The sequence below is a fragment of the Ictalurus punctatus genome, chromosome 29 (assembly GCF_001660625.3).
Source record: "Ictalurus punctatus breed USDA103 chromosome 29, Coco_2.0, whole genome shotgun sequence".
Lineage (NCBI taxonomy): Eukaryota > Metazoa > Chordata > Actinopteri > Siluriformes > Ictaluridae > Ictalurus > Ictalurus punctatus.
Window position 1 is genome coordinate 6,812,248 of NC_030444.2, and position 12,409 is coordinate 6,824,656.

Sequence of the window (12,409 nt, forward strand, 5' to 3'; positions counted from 1 at the left end):
TTTCTGTAATAACTCCAGTATATTTGTATAGCATATTTATAACAATTTAAAACTCTGATTAAAGCAGCTAGTAGACATTAAAATTTTGTACAGGATATCATTAAATAATTTATAATAAACATAAAATAAAACAATGTTCTTTGGGGTGGTGGGGGCATCATGGTTTTTCCCCTGACATTGTGTACCTTTATGTGTATTGTCATACTGCCCATCCCTTGTTGTACTTGATTGCCGATATATCGGTTTAATGCCTTTCATCATTCAAAGAAGCAGTAGCCTTAAGCACTATGTGGAAGGGACAAATTTTCCTAGAGGAACGTTGGAGAAATTCATGTTTCACAGACGTACTTCATGATTTTAATCCAGTCGGAATCTGCCAAATCTGTGTTTTTCCTCACACAACCTCTGTAAGTGCTCTTACTCGCGCATTTTCTGCTTGCAATTCAGTATGGATATAGATGTTTTTGCTACCTGGTGAAGAAATTACAAAAAAAACAAAAAAAAAAAAAACAACAAGAGCCAAGTCACGTAAATTGTTAAGACTGGCCACTGTAATAGTGAGGTGTCAGGTGATTACTCACTGACATTTCTGCACTCAATTATATAAAGTTTTAATTATACATGTAATCTCGTCTTTATTTCAGTGGGTTTGTTATAAGCAGCCAGTTCTATAAAATCATGTGAAGTTTATTTTGGCAAGTTTTTTTAATACGCACTTTTAATAAATTAAAATCAATAAATTTTACTTTTTAAATTTAAAAGTACTTATGAGCACACGTGATCTGCAACGCCCAGATGTACAAAACAGAAACACTCCCACCTCTGTAATAAACATGGAGACATTAGTCCCATCTGAATTGGTACATGGAATCACAGACATCGGATGACAGGAACTAACGCCAACTACGTTTAGAAAACTAGTCCCATCCAAATAGTGCTTTAGATACAATGATGCACACTAACAGAGGAGCACTGTAAGGCAAACACCCTCTGACTGATTCACTACAGCACATCTCATGATAGATTAAAAACAACTCCACTTGAAACAAATCTTCCTTTTTATCATGCTTCCACAACCAAAAGCGTTTTAGTATTACTGTTTAAGACAGCATTCCACAGACACCAGATATACACTGATCAGCCATAACATGAAACCACTGACAGGTGACGTGAATAACATTGTTTATTTCCAACAATGGCACAAGTGGTGGGATATATTAGGCAGCATATGAAAACTCGGGTCTAAAAGCTGATGTGTTGTAAGCAGGAAACATGGCCAATCATTAGGATCTGACCGACTTTGACAAGGGCCAAATTGTGATGTTATTTTTTCATGTGGAGGTCACTTTGACACGTACCACCTACCTAAACAGTGGTAAAGACCAAGTACATTCCTTCATGGCAACGGTATTATCTAATGGCAGTGTCCTCTTTCAAAAGGATAATGCACCCTGCCACACTGCAGAAATAGTTCAGGAATGGTTTGAGGAACATGACAGAGTTCAAGGTGTTGACTTGGCCTCCAAATTCCCCAGACCTCAAACCAATCGAGCATCTGACGCACAAACTTACAGGACTTAAAGGATCTGCTGCTAATGTCTTGGTGCCAGATACCACAGCACAACTTCAGCTGTCTTATGGAGGCTATGCCTCAACCAGTCAAAGTTGTTCTGTTCAGTCAAAAATCTGTTCTGGTGACACAATATTAGGCAGCTGGTTTTAATGTTATGGCTGATCAGCAGAATTTATAGTGCTCGACTGAAGGACAACGCAAACTAAACCAACTTTTAGTAGATAACCTTAAAAGTAGAGCTGCAACAACTAATCGATAAAATCTATAATAATCGATTATGAAAATCGTTGTCAACAAATCTCATTATCGATTAGCTGGTCTGCGTGCGGCACGGGGTGAGGTTACTCACTACTTTACTTCTATTCAGAAAACACGCATCAGAGAGTAAATAATAAAGTTGTGTCCCAAATGACATACTATACACTTACACTATGCATTGTACCGTCTAGTGTATGAAGTTTAGAAAGTTAATATTGTCTCAAATGGAACCCGAGCGTTTTTTTTTCTAACCGGAAGTATAAGCCGCTTCCTAGTCGACAGCGCATGACATCATACGCACGTAATGTGATGCCGCTAGCTTTAGCGGATACTAGGGATGTCATGATACCAAAAACCTAGTAGTCGGTACCGATAGCAACGAAAGTACAAGATACTCGATACCAAAGTCGATACCACGGTGTAGTAATAAAATAAAATAAAGTAAATAAAATTAAAAACTCTCCTGGAGGACATCCTCCTCTGGCTGATAGTGGCAAAAAGAGAGAGACAGAGAGAGGGATATTTTAGTTATCAAACACTGTCTGACAATGACTAATAAAGTGGTCATTTTATTAAATTGTAAACTTGAAGAGGCTACAAGTGCTAAGATGTACTACTAAGCGCATACACACAGACACGCGCGCACACACACCTTATACTCTGAATGCAAGCATTAGTTTAAATTCACTGATATAGTGGCAGGCCAGAAAGATTTATTAAAACCATTAACATTTGAATAATTATTTGTGACATTAGACTACATTTAGCTGACAGGACACAGGCTGAATGGCGATGCATGGTGCTTATTAGCAGCTGCCAGCTTGCTATCTGTCTTCTCTGAATATACCATTATCAGGTGAGCACCGTCTCACATTCTCCCGTTCTCTCCCCATTCCCCCCCAAACCCAAATGTCCACCATAAATGTTGTAGTTTTTCAAATGTTGCATTCAAAATACATAATCAGGAGTTCCCCGGTATTCATATCGGGAAATATAGCTGAATTGAGTAAAGAGCCCGCAGCATCGTCGCTGCAAGATGCGAGTAGGCATGTTTACAATAGATGTTACAGAGGCTACATTTGAGATTTTGGCCAGAGTATCCCTTTACAGAAATTATGAGTGGTTTTAATGGGGTTACTTTGTATTTTCACTGTATTGCATTCAGATCTGTGCTTCTGCCACCTTTTTTTCTGCAGCTGAACCCCAAACGGCATTCTAGCGGTCATATAGTGCACTACAGTTGGAGCACAACAAAGGTCATTATGTTGTACACTATGCACAAAGTATAAGCAGTTAAGTAGAACTCAGGATTGATATTGCCCAAACTATGTGTCGACAGGGCTTAAAAAGTATCACTGCATGATAAATTGAAGGTGGTAAGCGTGAAGTTGGAGGAAGCAGTCTACTTTTTGTTGCACTGTTCTACTTACTATGACCTGGAAGAGTCCCCAAACTGCCACCCCTCGTCTCCAGTTATTTTTCTACTGGGACTCAAATCCAGTTAGCATTACTGAGATTTTGGAAGAAATGGGTAGTGATTTATTTATTTTTTTAAATCCTTCCCTACAGTCTGCTGCACAGGAAGTTCACAGTGTGAAATATCTGTGGAAAAAAATGCTTATGTGCTGATTGAGGTGATGACAGTGATGTGAATTGAGCCGAAAAACAATGATTGGTCAAATGTAGAGGTGTCATGGTTTGAAATGTATAGATACAGTAGATAGATAGATATTTAGATAGAAAGATTAGAGTGAAATTAGAGTCATGTTTTCTGTTCAGGCTGGAAAAGATTACAAAAGCATCTCTAAAGAGTTTGGATTCCATCAATCCACAGTCAGACAGATTGTGTACAAATGTAGGAAATTCAAGACCATAGTTACCCTCCCCTGGAGTGGAGACCAACAAAGATCACTCCAAAAGCAAGATGTGTAACAGACCGCAAGGTCACAAAGGAACCCAGGGTAACTTCTAAGCAACTAAAGGCCTCTCTCACATTGGCTAATATTAATGATCATGAGTCAACCATCAGGAGAACACTGAACAACAATGGTGTGCATGGCTGCAAGTCACTATTCTACAAAAAACACTGCTGCCAATCTGCAGTTTGCTAAAGATCACATGGACAAGCCAGAAGGCTATTGGAAAAATGTTTTGTGGATAGATGAGACCAAAATATAATTTTTTGGTTTAATTGAGAAGTGTTATGTTTGGAGAAAGGAAAACACTGCATTCCAACATAAGAACCTTATCCCATCTGTGAAACATGGTGGTGGTAGTATCATGGTTTAGGCCTGTTTTGCTGCATTTGGGCCAGGACGACTTGAAAATTCGTCGATGGAACAATGAATTATGCCAACAAATTAAAGAAAATATCAGGACATCTGTCCATGAACAGAATCTCAAGAGAAAGTGGGCCATGCAGCAAGACAATGATCCTAAGCACACAAGTCATCTACCAAAGAATGGTTAAAGAAGAATAAAGTTAATGTTTTGGACTGGCCAAATCAAAGTTCTGACCTTAATCCAAAATAAATGTTGAGAAAGGAGCTGAAGCAAGCAGTTAATTTGAGGAGACCCAGCAACATCCCAGAGTTGAAGCTGTTCTGTACTGAGGAACGAGCTAAAATTCCTCCCAGCCGATGTGCAGGACTGATCAGCAGTTACCGGAAATATTTAGTTGCAGTTATTGCTGCACAAGGGGGTCACACCAGATACTGAAAGCAAAGGTTCACATACTTTTGCCACTCACAGATATTTAATATTGGATCTTTTTCCTCAATAAATAAATGACAAAGTATATTTAGTACTATTACTAGTATATTATATTAGCATAGTATAGAATTAGGAATGCACCGAACGTTCGGCAACCGAAATTAAAGATAAGTGAAAAGGCCGAATAAATTTGAGCGAACGATGACATCATTGATGACGCGACCAAATGACCTAGCAACCAGAGTGAGACACACAAATGTCAGGACCTCCACTTCTGGCAGCGCGCTTGGAGAGAACGGGGGGGGGGGCGCATGCACGAGCTACCTGCACGGGTGGTCAGCAAGCGCATGCTCCACGGATGTTGACAACCGTGACATTGTTTACTGTGGACACGTGTGTTTGTTTTGTTTCTGTTCTGGAGTATTCTGTCACGTTGCGAGACGTAAGGGAGTAGAGTACGGAAGCAGGTAAAGATGTATTTATTTAAGGTCAGCCAGACAAATTCAAATCGTAAGTCAAAAAACGTAGTCAAGACAGGCAAAGGGTCGGGCGAGCGGCAAACAGGCATAAACAGGGCAAAGCAGGAATTAAAGTCGCGGTCACAGAAAACAGGGTCAAAACACAAAACAAGAAACATGAACTAGTACTATGGACTGGGAGCGGAAAAACCAGCGCGGACTAAATGAACTAATTTATAGTTTAAACTAACTAAATCTATCAAGGAACATAACATTAACAATCTAACTATACTACATCTACTATAATACTCCACAAGGTGTACAGGGACGCGAGCAGTATATATCCCCAATATAATCAGCCATATAGAACCGAATGGAACCATTTTTTGTACTCTTGTCAATGCACTTTTTAGTTGTAGGCTACAGAGTGTTCCATTCTTTCAGCAGTCAGTTATAGTCCTAACATAGGCTATTCAAGGGGGGCTCAAAGATGACCACATCAAAATATTTTTATTTTACTCATTTATTTATTTAAAGTTATACTGTGCCTTGTTGGTAGCCTATGCCTGCTGGAATAAAAAAAAAGTTCAGTGTTAAATAGATATTTTGAAATTGTAGTTTTTGATTTTTTTGCTTTGAAAAGCAAGACAAAATAGTAAAAAGCACATTTTGACTAATTTATGCAATGGTGAAAAAAATGGCAAAATAAATGGAAAAAATGCGAAAAAACGTATTCGGCCAAGTTTTTCCATTATATCTGGCTTCGGCCAAAAATTTTCATTATGGTGCATCCCTATATAGATTAGCAATATTTTTGTCTCATTTGTCATTAGGTCATATTTATGCAAAAATATAGACAATTCTATATCACAAACTTTTAAGCACCACTGTAGATTAGGAATGTCACGATACCAAAAATCTAGTAGTCGATACCACCAAAAGTACACTATACTTGGTACCATGGTCGATACCACAGTGTGGTATAAAAATAAAATGAAAAAAACTAAATTAAAAACTCTCCTGGAGGACATCCTCCTCTGGCTGATACTGGCAAAGAGAGAGAGAGAGAGAGAGAGAGAGAGAGAGAGAGATTTTAGTTATCAAACACTGTCTGACAAGGAGTGGAGGCTACAGTGGAGGTGCACCATTAAACGCGCGCGCACACATACAGACGCACGTGCGCACAAACGCACGCACACAGACATGCACACAGACGCTGCTTTCTTTGATGATTTGATTTCATTGTAGTAACATGTATTCTTTTAGTCAAGACAGTTGCTGCACATTTGCTCATTAAAGAAAATATAGTCTTTGTGCTAATTTAAAAGCATCACAGTATCATGCAGGTCTGCCAGAAAAGAAATAGAACTGTCAAGCAAGGAAAATCTATAAACTTGTGTTCTGACCATGCAATTGTAGTTGGCCAATCACCCATAATTTGTGCATGACACATCTGACTTATATTAAGTGACACCCAGAAACACCATACATGGCAAAGCTTACAGAGAGCTGAAAATGACAAAATGATGACTAAACATTGAAAGGGTGTGTCCTAAGTGCAGGATGCATTAAATCTTCCAGTAATGCAGTTCAGCCACTGCAGCACATCACCTAACATATGTAGACCAACACGAACTCCTGTTACACAGCAGCATTTTGTTTGTCCTCACTGAACAACTGGTTTTATTTATTATTTATTTATTTATATTATTCTATTTTATATATAAATTAAATATAATAATTTATGGATTTAATTTGGATTTTAATTTTTTTTTTTTTACTTTCAGGTCATTAAGATGAAATTACAATTTTCATTAAATGTGTGTGCACAATTGAGATAATATTAACAGAGTAATTCATATAACAAATGAGGTTCACATTAGTGAACAGCCTTTACGTAAATTTACATTTCTTGCATAAATGCTCCTGTGAATGGCTTAAAAAATTGTTTATGTACAGTTTGAGCAAAGAAGCCCAAAGTTGTCACCTCTGAAAGAAATAAGGCTCTTCCTACTAAACCTCCAAAATCCTAGTTTAACCCCTGATCACATTAATGAGCTGTGCAGAGAGACTGCAAATACTTCTATTTCAAGTAAACTTTAAAAGTTTCATGAAACACGACACATCTAGAGCCAACTCAATGTTTCAATGGCTCTCGTGTACATGATGTAAGGACACATGGCTGACAAGAAACAATTTCACTTACTTCTGGTCCCTAAAATATATGGATGAGTTATTTTTTTAAAAAAGGCTATACTTAGTATATTGATCCTATATTTACCCCTGAAACAAAAATATACTAATGACATGAAAGCCTATAATCTGCATTTTTCTTAAAAGCTATGCATTTTGAATGCATTGTAGTGGTAAACTTGGATGTTATATTTTTTATTTTTTAGACATTTCGCCACTAATGCACCATCAGAGGTGACCTTTGATGGGGGAAAAAAAACACTGGAACTTGACCATAAAGCAGGTGACAAGCACCACAGAAACATGATCCATCTCCTACAGCTCTGAGTGCCACTCTTCTCAGTGTGTGCTCCTAGAAGCACACAATAAAGTTCCAACTGGGCAGGTGGTCTCTGTAAGTACACTGCAGCATGGCAGAGCTTTCATTTGAAACGTTTCCCACTTACAGCTCTTCATACTGCAAACCTGCAGCATTGTGCAGAATCTGTTCATAGACCTAATTAGATCTGCCCCAAACTTGCGCAACAAGCGGTTTAAATCCGGGTAACCTTCAGAGAAACATCACAGCCATGCGTTCATTCTGACAAGGGCGCGATATGACGGAGCTATTATTATTATTATTATTATTATTATTATTATTATTATGTATTTTATTCAATTTGTTGGGTTATTTTATTACAGAATAAAGGTGTGATCGCAGTGCATGGCGAAGAATACTGCAAGGCAGGACGCCGACTCACAAAAAAGACACGTTTTGAACATAAATAATGGCACTGGTGCGATAAAATGGCACAGAAGGTTGAAAACTTTAACTGTGATTTCGAGGCCTTGCTTTGTGCATGCGACAGTTAAGCGTTATACAATAGCTGGGATTAAATTGCGTCGCCTACACAATCTGTGCTAAGCAAATGGAGCTACACTGGCACTGAATCAACACTGCAGAAGAGATGCACAATCTCTCAGCACCGGCAGCACAACGCCTTTCAAGATCTCACCGTCTTAAAGGGTCATAATTTAGTTCAATTAGTCAATTAACAACTGGGTTAAAATGCCCCATATCTGAGCTCGTGCCATGCAACATCGACCCTATCACGGTATCTGCCGTGTTCAACGCAACTGCGTGTCAATTACAAGCATGACTTGTCGTGCTTACTCCATGACTCTATCTGTCGAAATGAAGTGATTTTTTGAATCCTACCTAGAGACGAACTGCTCCCAAACTCAACGTGGATACAGAGTGCAGCTGGACGAGGAAGGTAGAATGAACGTTGTTGCCACAATCTACCGTCCCTGCAGCAGCATCCACAAAAACACACACACACAGAGAGAGAGAGAGAGAGAGAGAGAGAGAGATTCTCACTGCAGGCTCCCTTACGAAATGGGCGGGGCTTCAGTGCACGCCCTCGCACTAGCGCAACTTGTCGACTTCACTCGAGCGCGTGAGCATACAGCGCTCTCCCTACAGCAAGGTGCATTATGGGTATTGTGTTCCCTATATAGCAAGTTCTCATGGTTCTCTTTGCACCGTCCTTTAACTGTAAAATAAATTCTACTTAGTACAGAATTCTTTCATGAACATTAATGAAATGTGTACAATAATATTTTCGCTATTTACCGGAACCATATAGCTTTCTGTTATTGAACTTTCCACCAACAGAACACTTTTTTTTTTATTGTTATTAGATGCAAGTTCACATTATGTATAAACCAACTTGTTTTCTGAGTTGTTAAAGTGCCCCTAAAATCATGTCATTTAGTGCTATGGCCACCAAAACAATAGTATATCCATTTAAATAATAATAATAATAATAATAATAATAATAATAATAATTAAAATAGAGATATTCTGTTTTTTCAGGAAAATTGTTGTTGTTTTTTTGACGACTCATCCTCTACTATTCTTGTGTTGTACTAGTTTAGTCTAGTCTTGACTAGTGAAATGCTCTTCTAGAATATTATGTCCTGCCCCTGGAAGTGGTCTACAGTAGCATCTATTTAGCTGATTAAACACAAGTGACCAATCATACAGGCTAGCAGGCAAATATAACAAATTTGATAATGGTGAGTTGTGATTTCCACCAATGTAACCAAATGTAATAAACCACTGTAATGAAATATACCCAGTGGCTATATTTCACGGACCCCTCGTGGTCCAGACCTCGCTTTAAGAAACACTGCCATATAATTTACATAATTTGGATACTAACCTATTTGCAGTGCATTGTGGGATATGATAAACATGCAGGATATTCTCTTCAGACCAGTGGCACATAATTAGTCATGGGAGCCACTCATGTTGACTTTTATATTGGTAAAATGATAAGGTTATGTAACACTGCTAACTACTTACTTCCATTGTAAACAGTGCAGGATTCCATTTTATTTACACTTGTGCATTTGTATAATAATGGACAAGATTAGACCCAAAAATAAATTAGACATGGTTACCGGAATAATGGTTCTACTTTGTTTTTGGATTATTTCTGATGTGGTAATAACAGCTGTTTTGGTGGCAAAAGGGGGACCTACACAATAATATTAGGTAGGTGGATTTAATGTTATGGTTGATCGGTGTACATAGACTTATACATAGGTATGAAGTGGCCATACATTAAGTCTCAAATTGGGTATACAATATTTAATTATTATAAACAATTCTTAAAATTTAGCCAATAGGATTTGTTAAAGTATGTTTGCCACAGTTACAGTGTAGCTGCTGTGATAAAACTGCAATTCGATTTGAAGCTATATTGCCACTACATACTCACATTTGATTCTGCCCTACTTGTCAGTGTTGGATAAAAACCTTTAGGAAATATATAAATAATTATCTGAGCAGAAGCATGGTACCAATAAATGTGCCAAATTGCTAAAACTCAATTTTACTGCATAGGGCACAGTTGTTCTAATTAAGGACCCTGTTTTATGTGCCAGCTTTTCATTTTGACAGAGGCTAATCATAGCATTTTACTATGCTTTGTATGAAACAATTCACATTTCAATCATTATTGTAGGAGCCAAGTTGTCATGGATGTCTTATAGTTGCTTAGCAACTCCTGCCTCTCCAGAAACACTCAACAGGTATATGTGGATGCACCCTGTAGTGTTTAACAGAAATATCAGCCACTATAATAATACACTGTACCATTCTTAATTGAACCTCTTTTTTTTAACCCTTATTTCAATAATACATTTGTAAATGAGCTAGTTGCTACAACATTTAGTAACATAATGGAAAGCCACATCCTTAAAAGCAACACATTAATCCAGCATATTAGTTTTATATCATGCTAAACATAAGCTCTCCACTCAACACCACAACACCTGTCACAAATCGAAAGGCTAGAAAGGCAGAGTAATATCATTATTTTTCACATGAACAATATAGAAGAATATTATTGCAGTTTTATTGCTGCTGTGACCTTGGCACTTAGGTGCTTGTAAAAGGTTAGGGCTCTTTTCTGGAAAGACTACTCTACCCTACAGCTGGCTGAGATAAAATAGGATTTTATTTTATTATCACAATAAATTCACATCATGATACACTTTTCGGAGTATTGCGGGTACACCAGGTCTCCCTGTTTTATTCACTGTAATAAATAACTATTTTGGGTACCAATCTTTCAAGTCTTCAATAAATACTTGAAGTTTTGTAGATTTTGAATACTGAACTTCTCTGAATTTACAGTTTTTATGATGTGGCTCTACTATCTGTTAGTGAAACTACATACAAATTTTGTGTAACATGATACTAGAGAACACCAAATAGACATGAGTTCTGGTTTAGCTTACAGTTTGTTATTTAATAGACCATGCGGTATGTTCAACTGGGATTTGAATAATAGAAAGCCTGAGGCCAGCCTAGACAAGTCAAACCATTCTAGGGGAAATTAAGTTGTAAGACCGACTATAGCCACTAACCCTGCACTGACTTTAACCGTCATTTTTCATGAAAGTTGATTCATAGAAATTCTTCCAAATTTTCAAACATGCAGCCGTGTTGAGTAGGCAGGGGTGTGTGCTTCATTTCTCCTGTGTAGGGCTGCTTTGTGCAATGCCGTTGCTATGGCCACGGCACAGAGTCTCCCGGGCTCCTGTCAGTGGAGAAAGGGCCATGATGAAGAGGAGGACCAACAATGAAAAAAAACACCCTGATTCCAGGCAAGAGAAAGTGAGCGGGTGGGTGGATGTTTACTCACTCTTACACTCACTCGCAAATATATATTTCTGCCCACGCTTGCCATCCAGGGACATCTAATAGTATGTGAGTATAATCGGTTACTCTGTTCAGTACAATTTTAACTGTACTCCATGTAGTAAAAAGTGCAGATGTCATTGTACAACACACATCTGTGAACAGTATTTGTGAACATGGGTTTGAACTGAAGGGAAAAAAAGATCTTTGGGTCAAAACACTGTATTTATTGGGTATTTCAGTATGGCATATACCAAACAGAAACTGCAGAATTGTTGAGAGCAACAGTACATCTTACAAGCAGCACTTTTTCCTTTATAAACATTCCTTTATGAATATTGCAAACCCCACTAACTTGAGAGGAAATCAATGTGAGGTACATCAGCTAAGATTACTGCAATCAGCTAATGTTACTGCAGCCAGCAAGCAAATTTACCTAGCAATGTTACAAGTATTTTGCCTTTTACACACCAACAATTCACTCACAAACACTTATGTTTATATTATATGCTCATGCATAAACTCAAACATGTATACCATAGCTATATCAGATGTCCATTACATATCTCTTGACAAGAAGTTAAAATCTATAAGCATAGCATTTTATGAGAGCTAAACATCTGGGCATCATTTAGCAATCTGGATACATTTTTTTTTTTTTCACAAATCGTTCATACAAGCAATTGCAGAAGAGATTTGGTATTCATGAAAATCCCATAATTTCAGAAAAACATTAAATATCAATTATGTATTTCAATTATACATAGAAAATACATAGAAAACAAAAGAAATATTAAGTATGAAAAAAACATCAATCCTTAAATGAAGAAAAATAAGACGAGTAATTCAATTAACAATGTTGCTGTAAAAGCAGAACAGGGTCAGGTGTTGTATAAGTCAGTTCTGTTTTCCACAGCATATTCTTTTTATACAACATTTTATTAGAGCCTGCGCTAAGTAACCGATAAGTGACCCATCTGATACGTCTCAAGCTGCAATGCGCCGTATAACCTCTAGTGT

The 12,409-nt window shown here is 37.7% G+C and overlaps 1 protein-coding gene across 2 annotated transcripts in view; it reads right to left on the bottom strand.

The window, feature by feature from the left end:
• Positions 1 to 8,579, bottom strand: part of LOC108260989 (spectrin beta chain, non-erythrocytic 1) — a 108,486-nt gene extending 99,907 nt beyond the window's left edge. For both annotated transcript variants that reach the window (XM_053677575.1, XM_017461779.3), the window contains exon 1: positions 8,393 to 8,579. The gene's annotated coding sequence lies outside the window, so the exon portion shown is untranslated. The remainder of the gene's footprint in view (positions 1 to 8,392) is intronic.
• Positions 8,580 to 12,409: the final 3,830 nt, after the last annotated feature.